Raw genomic sequence first — 20,296 nt, forward strand, 5'->3', positions numbered from 1 at the left:
CGTGTCTTTTTTTTATATGTTGGGGCATCTTTTGGGTATATGCCCAAGAGAGGTATAGCTGGATCCTCAGGCAGTTCAATGTCCAATTTTCTGAGGAACCTCCAGACTGATTTCCAGAACGGTTGTACCAGTCTGCAACCCCACCAACAATGGAGGAGTGTTCCTCTTTCTTCACATCCTCACCAGCATCTGCTGTCACCTGAGTTTTTGATCCTTAGCCATTCTCACTGGTGTGAGGTGAAATCTCAAGGTTGTTTTGATTTGCATTTCCCTTATGACTAAAGATGTTGAACATTTCTTTAGATGTTTCTCAGCCATTTGGCATTCCTCAGCTGTGAATTCTTTGTTTAGCTCTGAACCCCATTTTTTAATCGGGTTATTTGTCTCCCTGCGGTCTAACTTCTTGAGTTCTTCGTATATTTTGGATATAAGCCCTCTATCTGTTGTAGGATTGGTAAAGATCTTTTCCCAATCTGTTGGTTGCTGTTTTGTCCTAACCACAGTGTCCTTTGCCTTACAGAAGCTTTGCAGTTTTATGAGATCCCATTTGTCGATTCTTGATCTTAGAGCATAAGCCATTGGTGTTTTGTTCAGGGAATTTTTCCAGTGCCCATGTGTTCTAGATGCTGCCTAGTTTTTCTTCTATTAGTTTGAGTGTATCTGGTTTGATGTGGAGGTCCTTGATCCACTTGGACTTAAGCTTTGTACAGGGTGGTAAGCATGGATCGATCTGCATTCTTCTACATGTTGACCTCCAGTTGAACCAGCACCATTTGCTGAAAATGCTATCTTTTTTCCATTTGATGGTTTTGGCTCCTTTGTCAAAAATCAAGTGCCCATAGGTGTGTGGGTTCATTTCTGGGTCTTCAATTCTGTTCCATTGGTCTATCTGTCTGTCTCTGTACCAATACCATGCAGTTTTTATCACTATTGCTCTGTAATACTGCTTGAGTTCAGGGATAGTGATTCCCCCTGAAGTCCTTTTATTGTTGAGGAGAGTTTTAGCTATCCTGGGTTTTTTGTTATTCCAGATGAATTTGCAAATTGTTCTGTCTAACTCTTTGAAGAAATGGATTGGTATTTTGATAGGGATTGCATTGAATCTGTAGATCGCTTTTGGTAAAATGGCCATTTTTACTATATTAATCCTGCCAATCCATGAGCATGGGAGATCTTTCCATATTCTGAGGTCTTCTTCAATTTCTTTCTTCAGAGTCTTGAAGTTCTTATTGTACAGATCTTTTACTTGCTTGGTTAAAGTCACAAAAGTACTTTATATTATTTGGGTCTATTATGAAGGGTGTCGTTTCCCTAATTTCTTTCTCGGCTTGTTTCTCTTTTTGTGTAGAGGAAGGCTACTGATTTATTTGAGTTAATTTTATACCCAGCCACTTTGCTGAAGTTGTTTATCAGCTTTAGTAGTTCTCTGGTGGAACTTTTGGGATCACTTAAATATACTATCATATAATCTGCAAATAGTGATATTTTGACTTCTTCTTTTCCGATCTGTATCCCCTTGATCTCCTTTTGTTGTCTGATTGCTCTGGCTAGAACTTCAAGAACTATATTGAATAAGTAGGGAGAGAGTGGGTAGCCTTGTCTAGTCCCTGATTTTAGTGGGATTGCTTCAAGTTTCTCTCCATTTAGTTTAATGTTAGCAACTGGTTTGCTGTATATGGCTTTTACTATGCTTAGGTATGGGCCTTGAATTCCTATTCTTTCCAGGACTTTTATCATGAAGGGGTGTTGAATTTTGTCAAATGCTTTCTCAGCATCTAATGAAATGATCATGTGGTTTTGTTCTTTCAGTTTGTTTATATAATGGATCACGTTGATGGTTTTCCGTATATTAAACCATTCCTGCATGCCTGGGATGAAGCCTACTTGATCATGGTGGATGATTGTTTTGATGTGCTCTTGGATTTGGTTTGCCAGAATTTTATTGAGTATTTTTGCGTCGATATTCATAAGGGAAATTGGTCTGAAGTTCTCTTTCTTTGTTGGGTCTTTGTGTGGTTTGGGTATAAGAGTAATTGTGGCTTCATAGAAGGAATTCAGTAGTGTTCCATCTGTTTCAATTCTGTGTAATAGTTTGGATAGTATTGGTATGAGGTCTTCTATGAAGGTCTGATAGAATTCTGCACTGAACCCGTCTGGACCTGGGCTCTTTTTGGTTGGGAGACCTTTAATGACTGCTTCTATTTCCTTAGGAGTTATGGGGTTGTTTAACTGGCTTATCTGTTCCTGATTTAACTTCAGTACCTGGTATCTGTCTAGGAAATTGTCCATTTCCTGCAGATTTTCAAGTTTTGTTGAATATAGGCTTTTATAGTAAGATCTGATGATTTTTTGAATTTCCTCTGATTCTGTAGTTATGTCTCCCTTTTCATTTCTGATTTTGTTAATTTGGACACACTCTCTGTGTCCTCTCATTAGTCTGGCAAAGGGTTTATCTATCTTGTTGATTTTCTCAAAGAACCAACTTTTAGTTCTGTTGATTCTTTCTATGGTCCTTTTTGTTTCTACTTGGTTGATTTCAGCTCTGAGTTTGATTATTTCCTGCCTTCTACTCCTCCTGGGTGTATTTGCTTCTTTTTGTTCTAGAGCTTTTAGGTGTGCTGTCAAGCTGGTGACATATGCTCTTTCCTGTTTCTTTCTGCAGGCACTCAGCGCTATGAGTTTTCCTCTTAGCACAGCTTTCATTGTGTCCCATAAGTTTGGGTATGTTGTACCTTCATTTTCATTAAATTCTAAGAAGTCTTTAATTTCTTTCTTTATTTCTTCCTTGACCAGGTTATCGTTGAGTAGAGCATTGTTCAACTTCCACGTATATGTGGGCGTTCTTCCCTTATTGTTACTGAAGACCAGCTTTAGGCCGTGGTGGTCTGATAGCACGCATGGGATTATTTCTATCTTTCTGTACCTGTTGAGGCCCCGTTTTTTGACCAATTATATGGTCAATTTTGGAGAAAATACAATGAGGAGCTGAGAAGAATGTATATCCTTTAGCTTTAGGATAGAATGTTCTATAAATATCTGTTAAGTTCATTTGGTTCATGACTTCTCCTAGTCTACGTCTCTGTTTAATTTCTGTTTCCATGATCTGTCCATTGATGCGGTGGGGTGTTGAAATCTCCTACTATTATTGTGTGAGGTGCAATGTGTGTTTTGAGCTTTAGTAAGGTTTCTTTTTTCGTATGTAGGTGCCCTTGTATTTGGGGGTATAGATATTTAGGATTGAGAGTTCATCTTGGTGGATTTTTTTTTTGATGAATATGAAGTGTCCTTCCTTATCTTTTTTGATGACTTTTAGTTGAAAATTGATTTTATTTGATATTAGAATGGCTACTCCAGCTTGCTTCTTCCGACCATTTGCTTGGAAAGTTGTTTTCCAGCCTTTCACTCTGAGGTAGTGTCTGTCTTTGTCTCTGAGGTGTGTTTCCTGTAGGCAGCAGAATGCAGGGTCCTTGTTGCGTATCCAGTTTGTTAATCTATGTCTTTTTATTGGGGAGTTGAGGCCATTGATGTTGAGAGATATTAAGGATGGATGTGAGGTTATGTTTGTGTGCTTTTCTTCTCTTTGTTTTGTTGCCAAGACGATTAGTTTCTTGCTTCTTCTAGGGTGTAGCTTGCCTCCTTATGTTGGGCTTTACCATTTATTATCCTTTGTAGCGCTGGATTTGTAGAAAGATATTGTGTAAATTTGGTTTTGTCATGGAATATCTTGGTTTCTCCATCTATGTTAATTGAGAGTTTTGCAGGATACAGTAACCTGGGCTGGCATTTGTGTTCTCTTAGGGTCTGTATGACATCTGTCCAGGATCTTCTGGCCTTCATAGTCTCTGGTGAAAAGTCTGGTGTGATTCTGATAGGTCTGCCTTTATATGTTACTTGACCTTTTTCCCTTACTGCTTTTAATATTCTTTCTTTATTTTGTGCATTTGGTGTTTTGACTATTATGTGACGGGAGGAATTTCTTTTCTGGTCCAATCTATTTGGAGTTCTGTATGCTTCTTGTATCTTATGGGTATCTCTTTCTTTAGGTTAGGGAAAGTTTTCTTCTATGATTTTGTTGAAGGTATTTACTGGTCCTTTGAGCTGGGAGTCTTCACTCTCTTCTATACCTATTATCCTTAGGTTTGGTCTTCTCATTGAGTCCTGGATTTCCTGTATGTTTTGGACCAGTAGCTTTTTCCGCTTTACATTATCTTTGACAGTTGAGTCGATGATTTCTATGGAATCTTCTGCTCCTGAGATTCTCTCTTCCATCTCTTGTATTCTGTTGGTGAAGCTTGTATCTCACGGCTCCTTGTCTCTTCTTTTGGTTTTCTATATCCAGGGTTGTTTCCATGTGTTCTTTCTTGATTGCTTCTATTTCCATTTTAATTCCTTCAACTGTTTGATTGTGTTTTCCTGGAATTCTTTCAGGGATTTTTGTGATTCCTCTCTGTAGGCTTCTACTTGTTTATTTATGTTTTCCTGTGTTTCTCTAAGGGAGTTCTTCATGTCTTTCTTGAAGTCCTCCAGCATCATGATCAAATATGATTTTGAAACTAGATCTTGCTTTTCTGGTGTGTTTGGGTATTCCGTGTTTGCTTTGGTGGGAGAATTGGGCTCCAATGATGCCATGTAGTCTTGGTTTCTGTTGCTTGGGTTCCTGCGCTTGCCTCTCGCCATCAGATTATCTCTAGTGTTACTTTGTTCTGCTATTTCTGACAGTGGCTAGACTGTCCTATAAGCCTGTGTGTCAGGAGTGCTGTCGACCTGTTTTCCTGTTTTCTTTCAGTCAGTTATGGGGACAGAGTGTTCTGCTTTCAGGCGTGTAGTTTTTCCTATCTACAGGTCTTCAGCTGTTCCTCTGGGCCTGTGTCCTGAGTTCACTAGGCAGGTCGCTTGGAGCAGGAAGGTTTGTCTTACCTGTGGTCCCGAGGCTCAAGTTTGCTCGTGGGGTGTTGCTTATGAGCTCTCCGCGGAGGCAGCAACCAGGAAGATCTGCGCCGCCCTTTCCGGGAGCTTCCGTGCACCAGGGTTCCAGATGGCGTTTGGTGTTTTCCTCTGGAATCAGTAATGTGTGCAGAGTGTAGTCTCTTCTGGTTTCCCAGGCGTGTCTGCCTCTCTGAAGGTTTAGCTCTCCCTCCCACGGGATTTGGGTGCAGAGAACTGTTTATCTGGTCGGTCCCTTCAGGTTCCGGCAGTGTCTCAGACGCAGGGGACCTGCTCTTGTACCTTTTTTCTATATTAAAGTCTTTTTGAATACTTGTGTTGTTGTGCCACGAAGCATTTCTGAACCCCAAAAGACCACCAACGAGCCGTTTCCGATGTAATCACATTAGAATCTCTTTATTACAAACTCGAGTTTGTGTTTGCTCACCACAGGCCCACGGTTTTTGGTGAGGCAGCCCTGAACTCTCATGGAGACAAGGTTTTATAGAAAATGAAAGTAAGTAAGGTGGGGTCTATCGTGGCAAGCATCTAACTGAATGTCTGTTGTCAGCCAACAGGTGGGTGCTCTGAGGCAAAACCGTAATCACAAACGGTCTGAAAGTACATCTGAAACAATCAGACTGATCTTTGATTCACTGTTGCTAGGAAGTAGCTAGGGAGTGACTCTGGCCAAGGACAAGCCGTGGGGTCCTTCCTGGTTCTTGGGTGCAGCTTGGGTACAGTTGCAGGCCAAGTTCTCTGGCTTCTTTTTCTCTTTAGGATGGAGGCCAGTCCCAAGATGGAATAGGTTTGGCCTCTCAGTGTGTGAGTACCTATGTGTATGTGTGTATGTATGTCTGTGTATGTTTATATATGTATGTATGCCCATATGCTTATGTGTGTATGTGTACATAATGTATGTATACATTATGTGTGTACGTATGTTTATGCGTTCTGCCCCGCCACTGGAGTGGAGGGAAAGGCTAGACTGTGTTCCTAGATTTTGTCTCCCTGCGTCGTTGTTGGGGACTGGGTTATAAGGAAGTGCTGAGATACCACTCAGGGGATGGGAAGACACAGTCTCAGATGCTGAACAGTCGATAAATGGTATGTATAAACGTGGACTGTCTCTTCCATCAAAACTGTGTGGGGAGCATGGAGAAGGCCTTCACTTACAGAGCCATAGCCTCAGTCTCCCATAGAAGGCCTCTCGGCGCTTCCAGACAACCACTGCTACAAATGAGCTAAGCCAGAATTCCCTGTTTCCTGGGAACCCACACATTCAATCCCTCCCAGGGATCCCGCTAAAATAAGCATGCCCCTTTCCTATTTGTGACTCCTTTGCCTGGACCTGGGGCTACTGGACGGGCCTGGGTCTTCTCCAGTGTAACTGTCATTCGCTTTGTCCTCTACCTGTGCTCTGCAGTCCCTGGGAGCTGCCTGCTGCTTTGCTGCATGGAGATATAAGTGTGCACAAACATGTGTGTGGACAGAGCCCCTCTGTCACCATCATCTTAGCGTGCTGTCCTGTCCATGATGGGCACTTATCTCTGCTCAGCCAGACCCACTGTTGGTCCACTTTCACCTCCGAATCCAGCGGCGATGTTACCCACAGGTCACAGGGATCTGTGCATCTATTGCCATGTCAATGGCCATACATTCCCAGCATCCATTTGGATTATGTCCCACCTTTACCTGCGAGTGGTTACATCACGGTTTAAATAAAGAGCAGACTCTTCCTGCCTTCCCCCTGCCCCGCCCCCGTCTTCTTCCTCTCTCTCTCTCTTTCCCTTTTGTCTCCATAACCCCCAGTAAACCTCTCCCACGTGGAATTGCATTGGCCTGGTATGGTCTGTCTGGACAAGAGCTGAGATTCTACAACACCCACTTCCCTCAGAAGACCACCCTGGCCTTACTACCGTGGCAAGGTCAGGAAGAAACAAAAGACAGAAGCCAGCCCAGCGTGTTCATTCTACATCCTGGACGCCCGACAACCAGCAGCTCCTTAACCCGCAGTCCTTAGGAAGCAGATCTGCCACCAGTTTTGACTTACGGTGAGGGAACCGAGTATCGACAGTGGAACTCTCTTATCTGGTCTCCCCCAACTGCTGTGGCTCCACACACAGACTTTCCTCAGACCTGAAGCAAACTCACTTCCTTCACTGCAGGTAGTAATTTCCACCGCTGCCAACCCAAATGACAATTGAATTACCCTTTGAAAGGAAGGAGCCCCTCACCCCAGGCTGGGAGAACCGTACTCCTATCCGGACATGCACAGACGTTCAGTAAACATCCTAAGGCTCTGGCCTTTTCTGGGAGTTTCTTTTTCCTGCTGCAGAGAATCTTCGTGGGTCATATAGACTCCGGAGGGCTTGTGAGGCTCAGGAGCTGGCCTTCTCCCTGACCTTAACTTGATCTGGCACCTGTGCCTGTGGTCGCCTGTGCTGGATACACGAGCCATTCTTTAAGATGCATTGATAACCCGACCGGGTGAGCATAAGACCACTGTCACAACTTTTAGCTCAATTTGAAGCAAGTTTTTATTAAATACTGGCCGGGACAATAGACACCAGCCAGGAGGATGGACACTGGCCAGATCCGTACCCAGGAGTCCCAGAGAATAGCCACAAATTACCTTGGTCAGGTGCTTATAAAGGCAAACCCCACAAGGCTACATACTTCCTGCCTAAGTTACTTCAACGCACATGTGGTCAAGCACATCCCGTGCTTGGGGGCAAGCGACTTGTTTTCAGAAGTGTAAACATGGCCTGTTATCTTCCTCGAGCATCAGCACCTGGCATTCTAGGAAGTGGTCTGTCCTAGGGCAGTCAGGGCTCGCAGGTTAGGGGCGGTTTCTGTTTTTAGATCTTTAAGCTTGGTAATTAAGACTTAAAGCAAAACTTTAGCCCTGGCAGCGCCCTAATGTGTATGTAGCTCAAAAGGGACTATGGTTGAAACGTGCAATTTCCAGTCCCGCCCTACAACCACGCTGCCCTGTTGCAATCCCTGAAGCGGTTGGCGCTTCATTATGCTAACTGTCCCTTCTTAGCTATGGCTGACAGGTTTGCTTAAGGCTTGTTACAGCCTCAAGGTGGGGAGGGTTGGCCACCGCTGCAGCATTTGTTCCCTCTCCTACACTCTGTTCCCAGAAAATCAGTTAATATCCTTAAGAAGTTTTCCAGAGTGTCAGGTTCCCCCGGAAGACTTGTCCTGAGGGAGGGAGAATTGGAGTGGGACCCAAAGGGCGGGCAGGGCTGAGCCTTGGTTCTTGCTCTGCTGCAGAAGGGAATTCTTGTTCCGGTCTCCACACCCCTCCAGGTGTCTGCTTCCCAGCGCTCAGTTTCGATTCCTCTAGGCAATAAGCATGACTCAGCAGCTGTCCAGAGCAGAAGGGTGGATCTGCTACACGGGAGTTTCAGGCTGTGCGAGTCCTGGAGTCTCCCCCATCCAAAAGGCACCGCTGCCCATTTGACTTCCCTTCACTGTGAGCATTCACATGAAGCGTTGCCCAGTGATTACAAGGTATAGATGTGAACACTGCAAGAGGCACAGCTGAGAACCTGAGGCAGGAGGATTTCTGTGAGTGTGAGGCTATCCAGGGCTTCAGAATGATACCCTGTCCCCACAAACTAAAAGCTGGAAGAGGAGCTTCTGTGGGGCAGTGAGAAGGGGACAGCCTCTCCGAGCGGTGCAGGGAGTCCCACATGTTACCCCTGACAGTCTGCCCTCACTAGGGTGCTTTCTGGCTACTCTCTTCCCCATGGTCCCATGGAGTTAAGAATTAGCAGATGCTGGAGGGGCCTGTCTGAGATGGAGGGGTGACAGTGGGGATGACGGCAGCTCTAGGTCCTTGCTGTCTCTGCTCAGATACAGAAAGGAATGAGTTTTATGGGTTTTGTGGTTATGGAGGGTGGGACAAGACCTTAAAAAAATACAAACACACACACACACACACACACACACACACACCACACGTATGTATATGCTAGGGCTAGAAAGATGGCTCAGCAGTTCATAGCTTGCTGCTCTTGCAGAGGACCTGGATTTGATTCCCAGCACCCACATGGTTGCTTACAAGAGTCCCTATCTCCAGCTCCCAGATATGTCACCTCTCCTGATCTCCATGGGCTCTACACAAACACGTACCCTTGTATACACACAGATACAACACATACACAAAGATAAAACCAAATCCTTTTACATTTAAACATGACAGTTGAATGCCCCTGTTCTTTAAAAAAACAAAAAACAAACAAACAAACAAACAAAAAAAAAACAAGCAAAACTGCTTTGCACTTCTTTACCTGTGAATGCAAACCACAAACTCAGGCAGTGTGGTAAATCACAGCACTTGGAAAATGGAGGAGGCAGCAGGACTGGGAGTTTAAGGCTACACAGTGAGCTCAGAGATTGCCTAGGCTACATAAGACCCTGTCCCAAAAATAAACAAGAACAAGAACAAGAACAACAACAACAACAACAACAAAAGCACAGAACTCAAGTTATAGACTTGGTTCCTTATTTTGATGGCGCTGGAAAGAGCTCTAGGGGGACCTCATGCTCCACCAGCTACTCCACTCAGCCTCATCCCCAGCCCAAAAGCATACTTAGGGTGAGTTTGGGTGTGCTAGCGTGTGTGTGTGTGTGTGTGTGTGTGTGTGTGTGTGTGTGTGTGTGCGTGTGTGTGTACTGTGCCTTTGTGAGGGCTAAAGGTCACTTAATAGATTGGTAAAACAAAAACACCCCTAACAGACGAGCCCCACTTGCCCAAAAACAGACAACTTCCTAGAATGCTGGGGGTTGTGGTTCGTCTAAGATAACAGCCATATATTTTCACTTCTGTAAACAAGGCTGGTTGCTTCCACTGCTCAAATTGTACTTGATCACAGGTAGGTTATTGCTGCTTAGGCAGGAAGTACGTCAGGATATATGCCTGCCCCCAATTAGACCAAGGCGGGAAGTATGTAGCTCTGAGGGTTTTGTCTTTATCAGCACCTGACTAATGTGACTTGTGGCCATTCTCTGGGAGTTTGGGTATGGATCTGACTAATATCCACTTGTCTGGCCAATATTTAATAAAGCTTACTTCAAATTTGGCTAAAAAATGTGTGATTAACACTTTCTCAAAGATAAGAATCATCACCTTGTCATGGCCCCCTGTGCTAAGGCAGGACTCAGAAGAGCCCAGAGGCAGGTAAATGTAGAAAGTATTTAAATCCGGGCCTGAGGTTCCCACCCTGCCTTAGACTATTTAAGTTCCTACATGAAAGACACACACGGCCTTTATATTTACAATAGGCCTTAAAACAGCGCAATTGCTGGGCAGCTGCCTACTCTCCATGCTGTTAGAGTCTACTTTCCTATTGATAACCTCGGGTTGTTACAATGTTTCAACTGGGCTGCTCTTATATCCAACTGAGCTGCCCTAACACTGCCTTGTCTTAACTCCTAACCCACAGCGGCTTCTCCTCCTTCCTTCTGCCTTCTTCTTATATTTATTTATTTATATTTACTTTTTATTGTATGTATTGGTGTTTTGCCTGCACATATATCGGTGGTTGTGGGATGTCAGATCTTCTGGAACTGGATAGTTGTGAGCTGCCATGTGGGTGTTGGGAATTGAACCCTGGACCTCTGGAAGAGCAGCCAGTGTTTTTAACCACTGAGCCATCTCTCCAGGCCCTCTCCTGCCTTCCTCTTCCTCCTCCTCCTCCCCTTTCCCTTCCTTCCCCCCTCTTCCTTCCTCTCCTTTTCCTTCCCCTCCTCTTCCTCCTCCTCCTCTTCCTCCTCATCTCTCCTCTAACCCCAAGCCCTCAAATCCTAACCCCATCTATGTCTCTTCTGCCCAGCTATTGGCTGTTGGCATCTTTACCATACAGAAATAACTTAAGGTCAGGATCAGTCAGCATCATATGCACCTGTGGACTCCTCTCTTTGGGCCGTGGGGACCCAGTATTAGCATTAAAATACAAATAGCATTAGGCTGACACTATAGGTAATGATGCTTGCTGCTCAGGCTGATTGACTGGGGACCTGGGATCCTCAAGATAGAAGCAAAGAACTGACTCCCCTCACTGCCTGGTGCCTACACATGCCTGCTGTGGCTTGCATGTCCCCCTCCCCCACCACACACAAAATAAACAAATGTGAGAACTTTTTAAAGAATTCAGAAATGTAAGAGTCTCTGAATACTTTACATTGATATAAAAGACTGTAGCTGACAAACTCTGAAAGTAAATCTTGTTTTATTAAATAGTAAACCTTTTTATCTGTCACCCCTCTGCGTCTCAGGTTGAAAATCTGGATTGAGAGAAGTTTGACAAGAATAAACTTGCACATCCCTTAAGTATGAAGGCTCTCAAATACTGTATTGAGAAATTCAATGTTAGTTCCTTTACTTGCCAAAAAAAAAAAAAAAAGAAAGAAAGAAAGAAAAAAAGAAAAGAAAAGAAAAGAAAAAGAAAAAGAAAACTTGGGGGCCGGTGAGCTCAGTGTAGCCAAGCGTTTTCAGTACAAACTTGAAGTCCTGAGTTCCATACTGGGAACCTGCAATGGAAGAAAAACACCTATCAACAGACAGCACGACCACTGCCAGGTATGGTCAAGGGGAAGGCTTTTAATATCGGTCTGAAAAAGAGAGAGAGCAGTCAGAGGCATCCGGAAGAGGCCAGAGCAGAGAGAGGAAAAAGTAGACTGAACTTGGCCAGCCAACTAGGCCTGGGCAAGGCTATCTGTGAGAAAGGAGACGACAGTAGGAGAGAGAGAACAGAAAAGCAGGAGCAGGGTTTGCAGACCACACACACACACACACACAGAGAGAGAGAGAGAGAAAGAGAGAGAGAGAGAGAGAGAGAGAGAGAGAGAGAGAGAGAGAGAGAGGCAGGAACAGACATAGAGAAGATAAGGTTTATAAGAAGAATAAGTAGAAGCTGGCAGGAGCTCAGGGTAGGGGAGGAGGCAGGAAGGGCTAGGATGCTAGCTTGGACTTTGAAATGTGGTGTAATAAGTTATATTGAGGGAGCCTCAGGGCTAACATGGACTCTGACAAACTGATAGGCACCAGAGGCATAAGTTAATGGGGGAGCCATATCTCCCTTTTGCCAGAAATAGGGGAAATGGCTCATTTCCACAAGTGGGAACCACTTTCACAGGTTTCTGGGGAATGCTGGCTTTTATCTAACTAACAAAAATCCCCAGAATCAAGACTGAACTCATCTCTGGACATTTGGATGACCTTTTGGAGTTTGGGGAATTAGTTTCCTTTTGAACCTGACAGTACTGACTCCTGAGAGCTGTGCTCTGACTTTCTCATGCACACTGCAGCACCAGAATACCCCAATAATACTAATACAAATAAACATTTAAGTGGGTATATTTGCTGCAATTAATTAGGCATAATTAAGGCCGAGGTTTACAAATAACATATCTGTTGTAGTATAAACTAGAGAAATGAGAATACCTACATAATCTTTTGATTACCACGAACTTTTAATTTCATATACATAACGTTTCTATTAGATTTATCTTTCATTGTATGTGTTATGGGTGTTTGTCTGAACAAATGTGCACCTTGACAAGCATGCTTGGCGTCCTCAGAGGTCAGGCAACATCAGGTCCCTTGGAGCTCTGGCTTCTGAAGGTAGTGAGCTATCCTGTGGGTGCTCAGAGTTGAACCTGGATTTTTTGCAGGATTAGCAAATGCTTGAGCCATCTGTGCAGCCCCACAACTCTTCTTCAGTAGAAAAAAAAAGTGAGCGAGATAATCCTTTATGTGAGCCCTGCATTCTAGAGGCAGAGGCAGTCAGATCTCTGAGTATGGGGTCAGCCTGTAAGGTTGAAAGAACACATACTCAGGTCATTCATATTAAAAGAACGCCAGGGGTTGGGGATTTAACTCAGTGGTAGAGTGCTTGCCTAGCAAGCTCAAGACCCTGGGTTCAGTCCTCAGCTCCTGGGGGGGGGGGGGGGTCCTCAGCTCCGGGGTGGGGGTGGGGTGGGGTCCTCAGCTCCGGGGGTGGGGTGGGGGTGGGGGTGGGGGTCCTCAGCTCCGGGGGTGGGGGGGGGGGGTGGGTGTGGGGGTCCTCAGCTCCGGGGGTGGGGGTGGGGGTGGGGGTGGGGGGTCCTCAGCTCCGGGGGTGGGGGTGGGGTCCTCAGCTCCAGGGGTGGGGGTGGGGGGGTGGGGGGATGGACGGACGACACTAAAAGAATGCCAGAGCTTTACTGAGGTTACAGTATATATACCCCAACCACCTGATGGAGATTAACTCCTGGGAAGCACAATGGAGAAACAAGTTTATATTTTCAACAGGAAAACAGAAACTGAAACCAAAAACTGACATCAAAGATGTTGGCGCCCAGTTGTTACCCCCACCATGGCCAAACAGAAAGGCCAAAAGAACAAAGGCTTTCACATGCATCAGCAAGGCTCAGGAGTGGGTAAACACTGTCAAACCCTGGAGAGTCCTACAAGCCTGCCCTGCAAAAAGTGACACAGAGACATAATAAGACCTTGTCTCAAAAATAAATATATAAATAAGTAAGTACATAAATAAATATAGCTTACTTCCGATTGAAATGTGTCTCTGGTGATTCTGGAGACAATAAGCCAGCTGATTCTAAACCTTATGGGAAAAGACATGAAGAGGGCTAGGTAGGTACTCTGCGTAGCACCCATAAAGCCTTGAGTTTGATCCCAGCCCCCCACCACCACACAGGACACACTATCTAGATGAGATCAAATCATTTGTTTGAGATACCGTCTCCTGAAGCCCAGGACCACCTCCAGAGTTTGCTATAAAGGATGACCTTGAACTATTTTTTTTTTTGAGACAAGGTTCCTTGTAGCCCAGATTAGTCTCAAACTGGAAATGTAATTGATGACCTTGAATTCCTGATCCTCCTCTCTCTACCCCTCAAATGCTGGGTTTATGTGTCTAATACCCAGCTTCAAAACAGTTTTTTTTTTTTTTGAAAAAGAACAAGTGTGTATCTTTCACACCATGATGGTTTCATGACTTACTATACAAGTAATCAAGTGTGTACACTGTGTGACACAAGTGTAATCAGGCAGTGGGATAGCTGATCGGGCAGCGGGATGGCTGAGCACAGCAGCCGAACAGGACATGACCAGGGAATACTCCTGAGACCAATGCCCAACAAGGCAGCAATGTGGAAACAGAAAAAAATACTAGTAGCTTAGACCAGTCTTGAACTCACTACGTAGCCCAGGCTGGGCTCTCACTTGTGATTCTCCTGCTTCAGCTTCCAGAGTGCTAGGATTATAGACATGAGCTATCATACCGAGCAAATTCTGAAAAACAGCGGTATTGGGGGTGAGGAGGGGAGAAAGAAAAAGGAAAAAAGCATGTATAGTGGCCTCCATATATTAAAAACAAAATAAAAACATAGATGTGATTTCTAGACTCCTATATAAACTAAAACTCTAAAGCTTTTAGAAAAGGATCGTAAGAGGCTCCGTGTCTCCCAGGCACAGCCTTCTTAGTATCCCATGATACCAACCATTCACAGAAAAGACTTCCTCAAAATTGAAAGCTTTGGACTGTGAATGTAGCTTACCCAGCATGTAAGAGGATGCTGGTATATTTCCAGTACATAAAAAGTTTTTAAAACTGTGTGTTTTTATTTGCTAAAACAGCTAAAAACAGAGGCTGTCCATGCTTAGTATCAGCAGGACCAGGTAACAACTCATCCTTAGCTGAGACCATGCACTGCTCACCCACTGGGAAACTGACTCTGTAGTTTCTCATCGACAAACCTCCTATGACCTAGAAATTCTCTCCCTAGGTATTACTCAAAGTAAATAACAGCTTACGTGATTGCTCACTTGACAGAGTACTTGCTTAGGGAGCACGAAGTCCTGGGGTTTGATTGCCTAAATTACACAAAACCCTCAGCACTCATCGGGCAGAGACAGGAGGATCAGGAGTTCAAGGTTATCCTTAATTCACTGAGAATTCAAGGCCAGTCTGGGCTAAAGGAGGATCTGCTTTAAAACAAAACAAAACAAAACAACAACAAAAACCCTAGGTCACACAAGGATGTGTACAAGATAGGGAAGTTTGAGAGACACATAGTTTTAATCACAAGCTCACTGGTGGCAGAGGCGGGTGGACCTCTGTGAGTTCAAATTCTAGTAGTCTACAGAGAGAATTGTAGTACCATTGGGGCTACAGAGTGAAACCCTGTCCTAAAAGAACAAAGGAGGAGGAAGAGGAGGAAGAGGAGGAGGAGGAAGGGGAGGAAGAAGAGGAGGGGGAAGAAGAAGAGAAGGAAGAGGAAGAGGAGGAAGAGGATGAAGAGGAGGAGGAAGAGGAAGAGGAAGAGGAGGAGGAGGAGAAGGAAGAAGAGAAGGAAGAAGAGGAGGGGAAGAAGAAGAGGAGGAAAAAGAAGAGGAAGTGGAGGAGGAAAAGGAGAAGGAGGAAGAGGATGGGGGAGGAAGAAGAGAAGGAAGAGGAAGAGGAGGAAGAAGAGGAGGAAGAGGAAGAGGAAGAGGAGGAGGAGGAGGTGGTGGTGGAGGAGGAGGAGGAGGAGGAGGAGGAGGAGGAGGAGGAGGAGGAGGAGGAGGAGGTGGTGGAGGAAATTAAGAAATTCACAGCAGCTTTAAGCCTAACATCCCTAAATGGAATGAACCCTACTGTCCATCAAATGCGACCAGGGGCCTGCGAGATGGCTCAGCCAGTGAAGGCGCTTGCTTCCAAGTGTCCCAGTGTAAGTTCAAATCCCCAGACACATGTGGTAGAAGAATGAACTCTTTCAACTTGTCCCACACTCACGCCATGGCACACACCCCAGTACCCACACATGCACCCCGTGATAAATGTAGACAATACGGCAAGTTTTAAGCAGATGGGCGAACACACAGTAGCAGCGCCATGTGCTAGGGCGATAGTCGGTCCTAGAAGGGGTCAGGCTAACAACCAACACCACAGAAGCAAACCTCAAAAAGATGTTTAGGGAAGACACAAAAATTGCCACACTCCAGGCTTCCGAGACCCCAGAACTCAAATTCCTTTGCCGGGTTACTGGCAGTCTCTGAACTGGAGGGTTTTTTCTTACCATGGTGCTTAAATTATTTTCTTATGCATTGAAGGTAAATTATATATGTAAAAATAAAAATGTCAAGCCTAAAAATATCATGGTAAGCAGTAATAATGTAAAATCTCTCCGTTCCACTGTTTTTTATATAACCACTTATGACTGACCCCACAACCCCTAAATAAAACAGGCAACTCTGAATATAACGAAAACAGCTTTCTTCATCAAAAAGCAAGCAAACTGCCAGGCTGCGGTGGTGAACACCTTTGACCCCAGTACTTGGGAGGCAGAGGATCTCTGAGTTCAAGGCCAGCCTAGTCTACAGAGCAAGTTCCAGGACAGCCAGGGCTACACTGAAACCCTTTCTCAAAAAAAAAAAAAAAAAAAAAAAAAAAAAAAAAGAAAGAAAGAAAGAGAGAAAGGAAGAAAGAAAGAAAGAAAGAAAGGAAAAGAAAAAGAAAAAAGGCAAGCAGGCCCTTCCTCTTTCTGTAACTATGGAAATGGTTCACTACTTGGGTCAATAACCCAGAAAATTATACAATCAAGAGACTCACATCCTTATATCCCCTTTGGGACACTCATGAATCAGCTTAGACTGTCAAGCATGCATAATCCCAAAGCCATGAAGCAACTGAGGGACTTGAGGAAAACCACTTTACAGAAGCTTGGAACACAAGCGCCATGGTGTTACAACCAGGACAAACAGTGGACTTGACATGGATCTGCAGCCTGAAATTTTAGTGCTGAATTTTTGCTGTTCTCAAAGGCTCTACGAGGCAGATTGACACTTCAGATATAGACACATCTTAGCATTAGAATACTCTGCTAACTTGTACGAGGCACCCAACACCACCACCCACAAAAATATCTTTCCCAGATATAGAGTCTCTGAGCAGTGGGCACTCCCAAGTGAATAAAGCCCCAAGATATACTTGGTTGCTATGCTATGTAGGCTGGGTATGGTGACACATGCCTGTAATTCCAGCACTTGTCAAAGGGAAGTGGACAATTCTCCAAAAGTTTACCATTGGCTTGGTCTATATCATGAGTTCCAAGCAATCTACAACTTCATAGGGAGACGCTCTCTCAAAAACATCAGAGAAGAGGAGAGATGGGTCAGCAGCTGCGGGCACTTGCTGTTCTTTCAGAGGACTAGAATTCGGTTCCCAGCACCCAGGTAGGGTGGCTCACAACACCAGGGTCCAGGGACTCCAACATCCTCTCCTGGCCTCAGGTAACAGAATGTTCATACACATCCCCTGCCCACCCCTGTTATGGTAAATACTTAAAAAACCTTTCATTCTGTGCTAGTGCCAGTCCTGTAGGGCCACATGGCTCTGTGGGGTGTCTTTATCTCAGCACAGCACTGCTCCATGCTGGCCCCAAGAACTCTCTGACCCACGAGGTCTGCAGCCCTTCCAGCCTAGCGCCTTGCCACGCTGCTCCCTAGAGTTAGTTCCAGCACTGGAGGGCTCTGGTTAGCATCTCTCCCGGCGGCTCTCTACTTGCAGCAAATTCTCTGGTTCCAGCTACCTGGTAAAATCAAGACTCAATAAACTGTAACTTAACAGTCAGACTTATATGTTAAATTCTCAGTTTACAATACACCCACACAATAAACTCACAACCCATTGATAAAGATATAAACCGCCCACCTGGATGAGATAAATTGTCCTATAGAAATCCATCCCTTAAGAAATATTTATAACTACCTAGGGCCATGTAAGACCACCCGGGGGGCTGGAGAGATGGCTCAGCGGTTAAGAGCACTGACTGCGGGGTTGGGGATTTAGCTCAGTGATAGAGCACTTGCCTAGGAAGCGCAAGGCCCTGGGTTCGTCCCCAGCTCTGAAAAAAAGAAAAAAAAAAAAAAAAAAAAAAAGCACTGACTGCTTTTCCAGAGATCCTGAGTTCAATTCCCAGCAACCACATGGTGGCTCACAACCATCCACAATGGGATCTGATGCCCTCTTCTGGTGTCTGAAGACAGCTACAGTGTGCTTATATAAATAAAACAAATTAAAAAAAAAAAAAAAAAGACCACCCGCATCTGTGTCGTCCTTCTCCGTCTCCATCTTGATTCTCTCCCATTCTCTTCCCTCTCACCTTACAAAAACTATGTCCCTGCCTTACTTTTTTTTTTTCGGAGCTGGGGACCGAACCCAGGACCTTGTGCTTGCTACCACTGAGCCAAATCCCCAACCCCCCTGCCTTGCTTTTTTATTGCCCAATCATGGCCTTGACTTAACTTGTGCCAGCCCTCACCTGCTTATAGACATCAGCCCACAATCCCCACATATAGAGACATAAACAAAATAAATCTCATTTGGTTATTATTATTATTATTATTATTATTATTATTATTATTATTATATCAGAAAAGTAGCTGGAGAGATGGCACAGCCACCGCTCAAGCATAAGAACCTCAGTTCAGGTCCCAGCACTCATGTAAAAAGCCAGAACACATTTGTAAACCCAATGGTGAGAGGAACAAACGGGGTGATCCCTGGAGAGTGCTGCCTGGGGCATTTAGCCAAATCAGTCGGCTCCAGGTTCAGAAAGCTGTCTGAACTGTTTCAGAAAACAAGATGAGAGAGAAACTGAGGAAACTGTCTTTGCCAACTTCTGGTCTCCACATACATACACACATGTGTGAGCACACACAGATATATATACACACATACTTCACACACAAAAACACCCAGAAAATATACATGCTAATGTATATTTTTATATATTTACATAAATACATAATATATTGTAAATAGTGTATAGAATTCAGTATGGGAGGAGTCAGTTCTCTCTTCTATCTTTCTTTTTTCTTTCTTTCTTTCTTTTTTTTTTCTTTTTTTCGGAGCTGGGGACCGAACCCAGGGCCTTGTGCTTCCTAGGCAAGCGCTCTATCGCTGAGCTAAATCCCCAACCCCCTTTTTTTTTGAGACAAGGTTTCTCTGTTGTCCTGGCTGTCCTGGAACCCGCTCTGTAGACCAGGCTGGCCTTGAACTCAGATATCTGCCTTCTAAGAGCTGGGAGTTAAGGCCTGTGCCATCACCACCCAGCTACTCCCTTCCACCTTTCATTCTGAGGAAAAAATTCAGGCCCTCATCCTTCCCACGCCAAGGGCTCTCACCCACTGAGCCATCTCACCCGCTTATAAAGGTAGCTTTTTGTATGTTATAAAAGACAAAGTCAGGATTCTCTGCAGACTGTCACAGTGCTTTGAAGATATTTCCCTGCTGCAATGATTACTCTAAAAATACATTAGCCTGTGGAGTTGCCTTTCAGGGCAGAGGGCCCTGGATCCCTCCTCTGGGGAATGACAGGTTAGTGATACAGCTGACTGTGACTCACCTCCAGATCAAATGTCACTCCTAAATGACTTGTTTCCCTAAACTCAGCTGGGCCCATGTCCTCCAGGGCTCTAGGCGAATTTTTTTCCTTTTTGCTGTGCTTTATTGAGGTACTATCTGCCTAGAAGGAAACCAGATGCTGGTTCAATAAAGTTCAATAGAAGAACTTTTAAAAAAGATTTATTTATTTATTATATATAAGTACACTGTAGCTGTCTTCAGACACACCAGAAGAGGGCATCAGATCCCATTACAGATGGTTGTGAGCCACCATGTGGTTGGTGGGATTTGAACTCAGGACCTCTGGAAGAGCAGTCTTAACCACTAAGCCATCTCTCCAGCCCTCAATAGAAGAATTTTATGTGATTAGCAGGAACCATCTTCCAGACCAAGACCCAGAGCATTTAACGCCTCTCTCAGGCAGCAGCCCCAATGCCAGCCTGTTGCTGGATTCGATGTGCGCGGAATTGCCACTGCGCAGGCTCAACCGTGTCTGTCTCTTTCCTTTATTCCTCATCCCCATGGAGCCAAGGGCTCTTCAAATGTACCAGTTCCCTGGTGTCTCCCTCACGTGACTGTGTGCTGTTTTCTTTTTGGAGCTGTGGTGCACAGGATTGTTCTGAACAACAACTTGTGTGCTCCTTTCCCTTGGGAAAATGCTTAGCCATGGAAAGGCCCCGGCATAGGAGGAGCGCGTGGCTGCCGTATCATAGCCAAAGCAGCAGTCTTCTTTTAAATCCCAACTTGCAGAGAATGGGGGTTCCAGTTGTCCCCCAATCCCAACCCATTGGTAGTTGCCTCGCGTGACAAAACTGTCCATGGTTCAGTGATAGCCGGAGGACTGTGAAGAATTTCCTTCCCATTTTGCTCCAACAGGATAAGATAGTCTGCTCTTTAAATCCAGTCAGTTCCTGTTGAGTGGGGAGCTTGTCACTAGGACGAAGGTAAAAGGAGACACGTGACCTCTA

Source organism: Rattus rattus, chromosome 9 (assembly GCF_011064425.1).
Source record: "Rattus rattus isolate New Zealand chromosome 9, Rrattus_CSIRO_v1, whole genome shotgun sequence".
NCBI classification, from domain to species: domain Eukaryota; kingdom Metazoa; phylum Chordata; class Mammalia; order Rodentia; family Muridae; genus Rattus; species Rattus rattus.